This window comes from Pecten maximus, chromosome 12 (genome assembly GCF_902652985.1).
Source record: "Pecten maximus chromosome 12, xPecMax1.1, whole genome shotgun sequence".
Classification (NCBI taxonomy): Eukaryota; Metazoa; Mollusca; class Bivalvia; order Pectinida; family Pectinidae; genus Pecten; species Pecten maximus.
Window position 1 is genome coordinate 40,249,406 of NC_047026.1, and position 11,374 is coordinate 40,260,779.

The 11,374-nt window shown below is 36.6% G+C and overlaps 1 protein-coding gene across 2 annotated transcripts in view; it reads left to right on the top strand.

The window, feature by feature from the left end:
• LOC117340064 (anaphase-promoting complex subunit 4-like) overlaps positions 1-11,374 on the top strand; it is a 126,517-nt gene that overhangs the window by 61,921 nt on the left and 53,222 nt on the right. The gene's annotated exons all lie outside the window — the stretch shown is intronic.

Below are 11,374 nucleotides of genomic sequence, written 5' to 3' on the forward strand. Positions count from 1 at the left end.
TTTGAATAAGCTCTCCATTTCATGGCAAGGGTACTTGCTGTCATATGTGACTTTCCATGGGAGTGTAACTGGTCTAGTTGTTGATTGTCAGGTATCCATGGAGATCGTCGAGATTGTCAGGTATCCATGTAGATCGTCGAGATTGTCAGATATCCATGTAGATCGTCGAGATTGTCAGGTATCCATGTAGATCGTCGAGATGGTGAGGATCTATACAAAATTGTCCTTATAAAACATTTTACTCCAAAATAAAGTATTGATCACATACCACAACAGTTTACTGTAATGATTGACGGTCATTTTGTAAATTTGACAGAAGGATGTCACCATTAATACTTCATCAGTTTTTAAAGGTAATAACTTGGATACCGCCTTAATTTCTAGTAGACAAGTTAACAGTTTAATTATGTATGTAACTTGGATACCGCCTTAATTTCTAGTAGATAAGTTAACAGTTTAACTCTGTATATAACTTGTATACCACCTTAATTTCTAGTAGATAAGTTAAGAGTTTAACTCTGTATGTAACTTGGATACCGCCTTAATTTCTAGTAGATAAGTTAAGAGTTTAACTCTGTATGTAACTTGGATACCGCCTTAATTTCTAGTAGATAAGTTAACACTTTAACTCTGTATGTAACTTGGATACCGCCTTAATTTCTAGTAGATAAGTTAACAGTTTAATTATGTATGTAACTTGGATACCGCCTTAATTTCTAGTAGATAAGTTAACACTTTAACTCTGTATGTAACTTGGATACCGCCTTAATTTCTAGTAGATAAGTTTACACTTTAACTCTGTATGTAACTTGGATACCGCCTTAATTTCTAGTAGATAAGTTAACAGTTTAATTATGTATGTAACTTGGATACCGCCTTAATTTCTAGTAGATAAGTTAACAGTTTAACTCTGTATGTAACTTGGATACCGCCTTAATTTCTAGTAGATAAGTTAACACTTTAACTCTGTATGTAACTTGGATACCGCCTTAATTTCTAGTAGATAAGTTAACACTTTAACTCTGTATGTAACTTGGATACCGCCTTAATTTCTAGTAGATAAGTTAACAGTTTAACTCTGTATGTAACTTGGATACCGCCTTAATTTCTAGTAGATAAGTTAACAGTTTAACTCTGTATGTAACTTGGATACCGCCTTAATTTCTAGTAGATAAGTTAACAGTTTAACTCTGTATGTAACTTGGATACCGCCTTAATTTCTAGTAGATAAGTTAACAGTTTAACTCTGTATGTAACTTGGATACCGCCTTAATTTCTAGTAGATAAGTTAACAGTTTAACTCTGTATGTAACTTGGATACCGCCTTAATTTCTAGTAGATAAGTTAACAGTTTAACTCTGTATGTAACTTGGATACCGCCTTAATTTCTAGTAGATAAGTTAACAGTTTAATTATGTATGTGATATTTTTTATGACATTTAAGAACACAGAATACAGACATGTAATATTAACACATGTCTGATTTGTAACGAGAATAAATCTTTTAATTATAGATCTAACATGTATCCCTGAAGGACTTTTCCTGACAGTCCCATAACTGTGCATGTTGCACCTGGAAAGTTTTTTTTATAATTTTGCACAAAATTGACAGGTGCATATTGTTATAAATAAAACAGGTGTTACAGTATTCTGTGCCCCTATATAGGTATATCGTAAACAGGTGATTACATACAGGGGCCTGTCTACCGTGATTATACCGATCAAATTTACACCTGTGTAGTATAGTCACAACCTGTAATGGTTCTTATTCCAGATTACATTTCATGCTTACTAGAGATTAACTTTCCAGATCTATAAATAACTAATTCCATCTGCCTGCCTCGATTTACAATGTCAATAAATGATGTAATTAACTGTATTATGAATTCTGAACAGACAGTTTCTTTTCTAAAGATTTATTGAAATCATTTTTGAGGATTTGTTTGAGTTGTCTGTGTTACCAGCAATGACTTACCAGAGATTTTGTAATTAACTAAGTAGCATTCTTACAAAAACAGCTAGATAACCATGTATATATATAATGGGACTTAATTTGGTTGATCACTGGTTAATAGGTAATACACACTACCTGGTTTGTGTTTGTTTGCTGGGTTTACTTCCCCTTAGTCACTTAGAAGAGCGGAATATTCATGTAGTAGCTGGTGGCTACCTCACTGAACAACATACAGGAGGCTAATCACAGATTAATCAGGGTGGAGTATCTTGCCCAAGGACAAACTAAACAGGAAGGTCATGTGTGATCTCAGCTACAGGTAAAGAGGTTGTATGCCAGTAATGCCACCAACTGTACTAACCCGGCACATGGATGGTAGCTTGAGTAATAATGTTCCAGGTTCAAATACCACTTTGATTTTTGTATAAACTAAAGTTAAATTTGATACCACGCTGACATGTTAACATGGGAGTTGGTGTGGATGTTGTGTGACTTTGGTTCAAAACATGTTTTCCAAAGGTTGAGGGAGACAATTGTGGCTGTTGAGAGTAAGGTAACTGGAGAGGTCCCAGGTTAACTGTATATACCAGGTAACTGGAGGGGTCCCAGGTTAACTGTATATACCAGGTAGCTGGATGGGTCCCAGGTTAACTGTATATACCAGGTAACTGGAGAGGTCCCATGTTAACTGTATATACCAGGTAACTGGAGGGGTCCCAGGTTAAGTGTATATACCAGGTAACTGGAGGGGTCCCAGGTTAAGTGTATATACCAGGTAACTGGAGGGGTCCCAGGTTAGCTGTATATACCAGGTAACTGGAAGGGTCCCAGGTTAACTGTATATACCAGGTAACTGGAGAGGTCTCAGGTTAACTTATATACCAGGTAACTGGAGGGGTCCCAGGTTAACTGTATATACCAGGTAACTGGAGAGGTCCCAGGTTAACTGTATATACCAGGTAACTGGAGGGGTCCCAGGTTAACTATATACCAGGTAACTGGAGGGGTCCCAGAATAACTGTATATACCAGGTAACTGGAGGGGTTCCAGGTTAACTGTATATACCAGGTAACTGGAGGGGTCCCAGGTTAACTGTATATACCAGGTAACTGGAGAGGTCCCAGGTTAACTGTATATACCAGGTGTAACTGGAGGGGTCCCAGGTTAACTGTATATACCAGGTAACAGGAGGGGTCCCAGGTTAACTGTATATACCAGGTAACTGGAGGGGTCCCAGGTTAACTGTATATACCAGGTAACTGGAGGGGTCCCAGGTTAACTGTATATACCAGGTAACTGGAGGGGTCCCAGGTTAACTGTATATACTAGGTAACTGGAGAGGTCCCAGGTTAACTGTATATACCCGGTAACTGGAGAGGTCCCAGGTTAACTGTATATACCAGGTAACAGGAGGGGTCCCAGGTTAACTATATACCAGGTAACTGAAGGGGTCCCAGGTTAACTGTATATACCAGGTAACTGGCGGGATCCCAGGTTAACTGTATATACCAGGTAACTGGAGAGGTCCCAGGTTAACTGTATATACCAGGTAACTGGAGAGGTCCCAGGTTAACTGTATATACCAGGTAACTGGAAGAGTCCCAGGTTAACTGTATATACCAGGTAACTGGAGAGGTCCCAGGTTAACTGTATATACTAGGTAACTGGAGGGGTCCCAGGTTAACTGTATATACCGGGTAACTGGAGAGGTCACAGGTTAACTGTATATACCAGGTAACTGGAGGGGTCCCAGGTTAACTGTATATACCAGGTAACTGAAGGGGTCCCAGGTTAACTGTATATACCAGGTAACTGGAGAGGTCCCAGGTTAACTGTATATACCAGGTAACTGGAGAGGTCCCAGGTTAACTGTATGTACCAGGTAACTGGAGAGGTCCCAGGTTAACTGTATATAACTGTTATCACTTCTGCTTCATGTACATGGTAATATAATGAAAAACAGCATCAAACATTTTTATTTTGTCTTAGCAAAACATTTGATATTTTTCTCCTCAAAATGAAGTAAGTTTGGTTATGTTCTATGAGGTGTCTGTCCTGATTAAAGTTTGTGGTATGCTTGCCTTTTCTACCAATTCGTTTTGAGAGTCACTTGTCACTACCTTGGGAAGTGATGTGTTTAAAGTCTACACCTGTAATATATACCTGTTAATTATTGTTGGCCAAAAGTATTCATAAATATCATAAAAAAAACCTAACATTTCGCTTGTGATTTAACACATGAACTCAAAATATGAAAACTTATAGTCATAGGAATATGTTCATAATCTTAATTTTACTCTGGTATTTCAGATCGCTCTAAATCATACAAAATGAGAAAAATATTGCCAAAAAATTCATTTATTTCATTTTGAGGAGGAAATTGGCTCAATTTAAATCTTTTTCAAAATTTTTGATTGATGTTTTCCTTTATTCCAAAAGACATAGAACTCTGTCAACATCATAAATATACTGGTACGATGAGATACCATCTTATTTATCGTAGTATCAATCTCATGGCTTGTATTCATACCAAACTGTTGGTATTATTGTGATTTATACTGGGACAGAGGTCCATCTGCGAGTTGTTTTTTTAAGTGTCCCATTTGATGACAATGTAAATTAGCAGCTACAAGTCAAGAAATATTGAAATTATGAAAAAAAAATGATCAATCATTATATAAAATTACCCATGATGCATTTTCTTCATTGTTATTGTGAAAGATGACAGAATAGATATATTGTAAGTTATGACAAGGTGTGATACATCTATTGTAAGTTATGACAAGGTATGATACATCAACGATCCAGATTAGATATTGTAAGTTATGACAAGGTATGATACATCAACGATCCAGATTAGATATATTGTAAGTCATGACAAGGTATGATACATCTATTGTAAGTTATGACAAGGTATGATACATCAACGATCCAGATTAGATATTGTAAGTTATGACAAGGTATGATACATCAACGATCCAGATTAGATATATTGTAAGTTATGACAAGGTATGATACATCTATTGTAAGTTATGACAAGGTATGATACATCAACGATCCAGATTAGATATTGTAAGTTATGACAAGGTATGATACATCAACGATCCAGATTAGATATAGTGTAAGTTATGACAAGGTATGATACATCAACGATCCAGATTAGATATATTGTAAGTTATGACAAGGTGTGATACATCTATTGTAAGTTATGACAAGGTATGATACATCAACGATCCAGATTAGATATATTGTAAGTTATGACAAGGTATGATACATCAACGATCCAGATTAGATATATTGTAAGTTATGACAAGGTATGATGCATCTATTGTAAGTTATGACAAGGTATGATACATCTATTGTAAGTTATGACAAGGTATGATACATCAACGATCCAGATTAGATTGTAAGTTATGACAAGGTGTGATACATCTATTGTAAGTTATGACAAGGTATGATACATCAACGATCCAGATTAGATATATTGTAAGTTATGACAAGGTATGATACATCAACGATCCAGATTAGATATATTGTAAGTTATGACAAGGTATGATACATCAACGATCCAGATTAGATATAGTGTAAGTTATGACAAGGTGTGATACATCTATTGTAAGTTATGACAAGGTGTGATACATCAACGATCCAGATTAGATATATTGTAAGTTATGACAAGGTATGATACATCTATTGTAAGTTATGACAAGGTATGATACATCTATTGTAAGTTATGACAAGGTATGATACATCAACGATCCAGATTAGATATATTGTAAGTTATGACAAGGTGTGATACATCAACGATCCAGATTAGATATAGTGTAAGTTATGACAAGGTATGATACATCAACGATCCAGATTAGATATATTGTAAGTTATGACAAGGTGTGATACATCAACGATCAACAAGTTCACAGTTCTTATATACATCTGATATTGACCAAGTGTGGACTACTCAGATCATGGTCATGCTCGCTTGCTTATCATATTTTGGACGAACTGACATCTTAGCTCAGCTTGTCATTACACTCACAACAATGCTCTAAATGTTGTATATGTAAAACTTCCTCTTTCCTTCCATTTGATCAATTAAGTCATCCCAAATCTCATGTAGAGCATTACAGTATCAAGAAAAGCCGTCATTTCAAACAAAATCTTAATTAACATGACTTAGCAAGATGAAAATGGCTGAGATCTTTATTGATGTAGTCAGTATTTTTAATGAGTTCATGGTTCCTGTAGTTTGTAGTGGGGTTTGTAATTATATCCTCATGAAATTTTTATGAAAGTTAGAAAAATACCTGTAAAGATACTGAAAAGACAAAATTTTGTTTCGTTACCTGTAAATGTACCTGTCATCTTTGTGTAATTTGTCTGCCTCCGATTTATACTGACACCCTATCTATTTTAGGATGCTCTGTAATTACTTAACTATTTCATAATTGCCGATTAAATGTGAAATTGCAGACAAATCTACTTCATGGGTTCACAATAAAAAGGAAAAAAACAGACCTTGATGTTTAAGGGATACATAGAAGCCAAACTTTTATTTGATCGTGATTTCTGACAGAATTGTCGGGTTTCATTTTCAGTAATGTATTTACCTGGTTGTAAGCCTGTCCCTATCCATCGCCAAACATTTATTTGATCGTGATTTCTGACAGAATTGTCGGGTTTCATCTAGAGTAATGTATTTACCTGGTAGTAAGCCCATCCCTATCTATTGCCAAACATTTATTTGATCGTGATTTCTGACAGAATTGTCGGGTTTCATCTTCAGTAATGTATTTACCTGGTAGTAAGCCCGTCCCTATCTATTGCCAAACATTTATTTGATCGTGATTTCTGACAGAATTGTCGGGTTTCGTCTTCAGTAATGTATTTACCTGATAGTAAGCCCGTCCCTATCTATCACCAAACATTTATTTGATCGTGATTTCTGACAGAATGGTCAGGTTTCATTTTCAGTAATGTATTTACCTGGTTGTAAGCCTGTCCCTATCCATCGCCAAACATTTATTTGATCGTGATTTCTGACAGAATTGTCGGGTTTCATCTTCAGTAATGTATTTACCTGGTAGTAAGCCCGTCCCTATCTATTGCCAAACATTTATTTGATCGTGATTTCTGACAGAATTGTCGGGTTTCATCTTCAGTAATGTATTTACCTGGTAGTAAGCCCGTCCCTATCTATTGCCAAACATTTATTTGATCGTGATTTCTGACAGAATTGTCGGGTTTCGTCTTCAGTAATGTATTTACCTGATAGTAAGCCCGTCCCTATCTATCACCAAACATTTATTTGATCGTGATTTCTGACAGAATTGTCGGGTTTCGTCTTCAGTAATGTATTTACCTGATAGTAAGCCCGTCCCTATCTATCACCAAACATTTATTTGATCGTGATTTCTGACAGAATTGTCGGGTTTCGTCTTCAGTAATGTATTTACCTGATAGAACGCCCGTCCCTATCTATCACCAAACATTTATTTGATCGTGATTTCTGACAGAATTGTCGGGTTTCATCTTCAGTAATGTATTTACCTGATAGTAAGCCCGTCCCTATCTATCACCAAACTTTTATTTGATCGTGATTTCTGACAGAATTGTCGGGTTTCATCTTCAGTAATGTATTTACCTGGTAGTAAGCCCGTCCCTATCTATCACCAAACTTTTATTTGATCGTGATTCTAACATCTATTACACAGTTCAATTCTATCAAACACTTTTTTGCTGCTCTGCAATAAGGCGGTTTGTTTGTTTGTTTGTTTGTTTTTGTTTAACGTCCTATTAACAGCCAGGGTCATTTAAGGACGTGCCAGGTTTTGGAGGTGGAGGAAAGCCGGAGTACCCGGAGAAAAACCACCAGCCTACGGTCAGTACCTGGCAACTGCCCCACGTCGGTTTCGAACTCGCAACCCAGTGGTGGAGGGCTAGTGATAAAGTGTCGGTACACCTTAACCACTCGGCCACCACGGCCCCTCAATAAGGCGGTACCCTGTTTTTTGTCAAAGTTTAATTGTAGACTTCCCTGGGCTTAATATGGGATAAATATTTTAATTATTGATCGAGCTGAAATGGCGAACTCTTTGGAAGGAAACTACTGTAAAATGTACCTTCTGTCAACATGGAGTAATATAGTGAGTTGTACCTTATTACGACCTACAAAGTTGTCTGAGGCATATAGTTTATACCCTTCATAGGAGGCAGGGTGGTCTAATGGTAGGACGCAGGTCTACGTGACCAAAGGTTTTTTTTGTTCGAATCTTGGTACAGACGTTGTATTGCATCCATAAACAAGATACTTTACTCTGTTGTGTTCCAGTCAACTGTAAATGGGTATGTGGTAGGGCAGTGTAAGAAATGTCAGGTGTTAGTTGTTAGCGACGAAATGGCACCTCTGGCTGTATGCTTCCCAGGAAGATTAGGAAGACATTAGCTAGTTGCTAAAGGCCTGATAACCACGGATAATAATTTGTGAACCGCTTTCAGATGGCTATGTTGTTGAGATATAGTGGTATACAAGAGGCCCATGGGCTTTAACGGTCACCTGAGTTTTGATATATTTTAGCATATTTGACCCCTGTGACCTTGAATGAAGGTTAAGGTCCTCCATTTGAACAACTTGTTAGCCCTTCATCGCAGCATGCTACAGACCTAATATTGGGTCTCTGGGCCTTTTGGTTATCAAGAAGTTGTTTTAAAAATTTTAATATATTTGACCCCTGTGACCTTGAATGAAGGTCAAGGTCATCCATTTGAACACACTTGGTAGCCCTTCATCCCAGCATGCTACAGACATATTATTGGGTCTCTTGGCCTTTTGGTTATCAAGAAGAAGTCATTAAAAGATTTTAGCATATTTGACCCATGTGACCTTGAATGAAGGTGAAGGTCATCCATTTGAACAAACTTTGTAGCCCTTCAACCCAGCATGCTACAGACCAAATATCAGGTCTCTGGACCTGTTGGTAATTGAGAAGAAGTTGAAAATGTAAATTGTTTATGACGCATGACGCACGACGGACGATGGTCGCAATAGGTCAACTTAGACTTCATCTCAGGTGACCTCATAAAACTCCAAATTACTATCTGTTATCATTCATTTGTCTTACTCTCCATCAATTCATTAAAAACTCTGTTATTGAGTTTGTTCATTCCCAAGGAGAGAGTACAAGGTAACCTTACTAGTTCAGACTACACGGAATTTCCTTTTAGTCTTGTGGTAGGATGTTTGCTCGGAGATCAAGAAGTCGCTGGTTCAAAGCCCAGGGTGGGCAGTGTATTTTTGGTGTCGTTGACAACTTTAAGTGAAAACTATAGGAGTTTGAGAGGCTTCCTTGAGGCAAAAGAACCTGTGTTGTGGCTGAGGGGGCAAAGACTTTGTGAAAATTAGGTCACCTTACTAGTTCGGGTTAGCAGGAATTTCCTTTTAGCTTAGTGGTAGGATTCCGTTCAGGGAGGCGGGGGCCGCGGTGGCCGAGTGGTTAAGGTGTTCGACACTTTAACGCTAGCCTTCCACCTCTGGGTTGAGAGTTCGAAACCTACGTGGGGCAGTTGTCAGGTACTGACCGTATGCCGGTGGTTTTTCTCCGGGTTCTCCGGCTTTCCTCCACCTCCAAACCTGGCACGTCCTTAAATGACCCTGGCTGTTAATAGGACGTTAAACAAAAACAAACAAACATCCGCTCAGGGATGGATTGGTTGGTAGTTCGAGGCCCAGTGTGGGTAGGGAATATTTACACGACTCCTTCATGTTTCCTCATTGAGAGGTATGTAGTTATTGGACACACTCCATGGTGTGCTGGTAGTATAAGTTCCTGAGTTCAGTAAACATATTAAAATAATTAGATAAAACAAGAAGTGAATTTTAATTCATTTTTTATTTAATTCAATGGTAACACTATCATAATTTAATATTGAAATCATTCCGACACAGCACATAGTTATGTACAAATCAACACTCCATTACAGTAATTTTTGTAATTTACATTTCAATAAGAATTCATTTTTTAAATACATAAATGTTTGCCCTTTCTCTGTTTGTGCTAATATGGTTGACTGTTTCAACAATTCTATAAAAATATGTAATTTATTTAATGTCAATTATAGTCCAAGAATGTTAATAGCTTAGATTAAATTAACTGATAACATATATTATTTTAACAATTAGTTTCTTGTTGTTCCAGTCAACCATTACACATTCAGTAAGTCTGTGGTAGAGATCAGCAACATCGTTATGACTAGTATGATCAACTATAATTAATGTTTGTGTTCACCTCCGATTTGTAGTACCATATTTAACATTGTAAATGCCCCCTACACCATCACCCAACTGCTCACCCCTTACCCCCTGCCCCTCCCTACCCCTTTGCATTTTCCCTGCCCCCCCCCCCCCCCCCCCCTCTCTCTCTCTCTCTCTCCTTTGCCTCCCCTGCCCCTTTCCAACCCTTTGTCCCTCCATGTTTTGAAACATGAATGTATTTACAAGGGACTTATGCCAATGGAGTTGAATATGGTAATCAAAATAGCTTTATACAACACCAAATAATTATATAGCTTTTTGCCTTAAGGATGTATGCTACATTTCTGTGACATGTATTTTTTCATTGGATAAAAATATACAAAAGGTTGTTTATGATTGGTCATTAAGACTTTAATCAACTGATGATAAAGTTGAAAAGGTAACAAGACTGTGTATGTTAATGCTCTTAAGGGAGACAACTCTAACACAATCAAATGTAGCATATGTCCTTAAGACAAAAATTACAAAATATTATTCTTTGAGAAAGTATCCTTCACATTAAAGCCACTGGCACAACACAATAAAAAAACATGATACCATAAATATAACAAGGTAATAGTAGCACTTCAGGGAAAATCTTACAAAAACCAATGAAATACTCTCATAATCTTAAAATAACCAAAACAGATATCTTTGGTTAGGATTGTGGTGATCAACAATTTCAGGGTTTGAAAATGAATGTTGTAATTGAAGAAGGAAAGATAAAGATACACAATATGTAATAAAACTTCAATGATGTTAAAGTAAATCACAAGTGTAGTAGATTGGTTTTGATTGTGACATGAAAGTATGTATTATGTTATGATGTAAGTTGACTTTCATGTTGGGAAAAATATATAAAAAAAAAAGAATAAGTTGGATCTTGCATTAAAACATTTTATATTTATATATTCATAGAAAATGTAATTTATAAAGTAGAAAATTATCTGATGTTTGTATTGACCAGATTTGGTTAGGTAACATTTTCAAACTTGTACAATGATGTACAGAGTAACTATATATTTTAAGACATTTCAATCTGGACCAAGTTTTCAAAGATCTGTTAGATTTTAGAAATAATTTTTCCAGTTTCCTCAATTTGTTTTTAATGTTAGAATTTTACAAAAATTGCA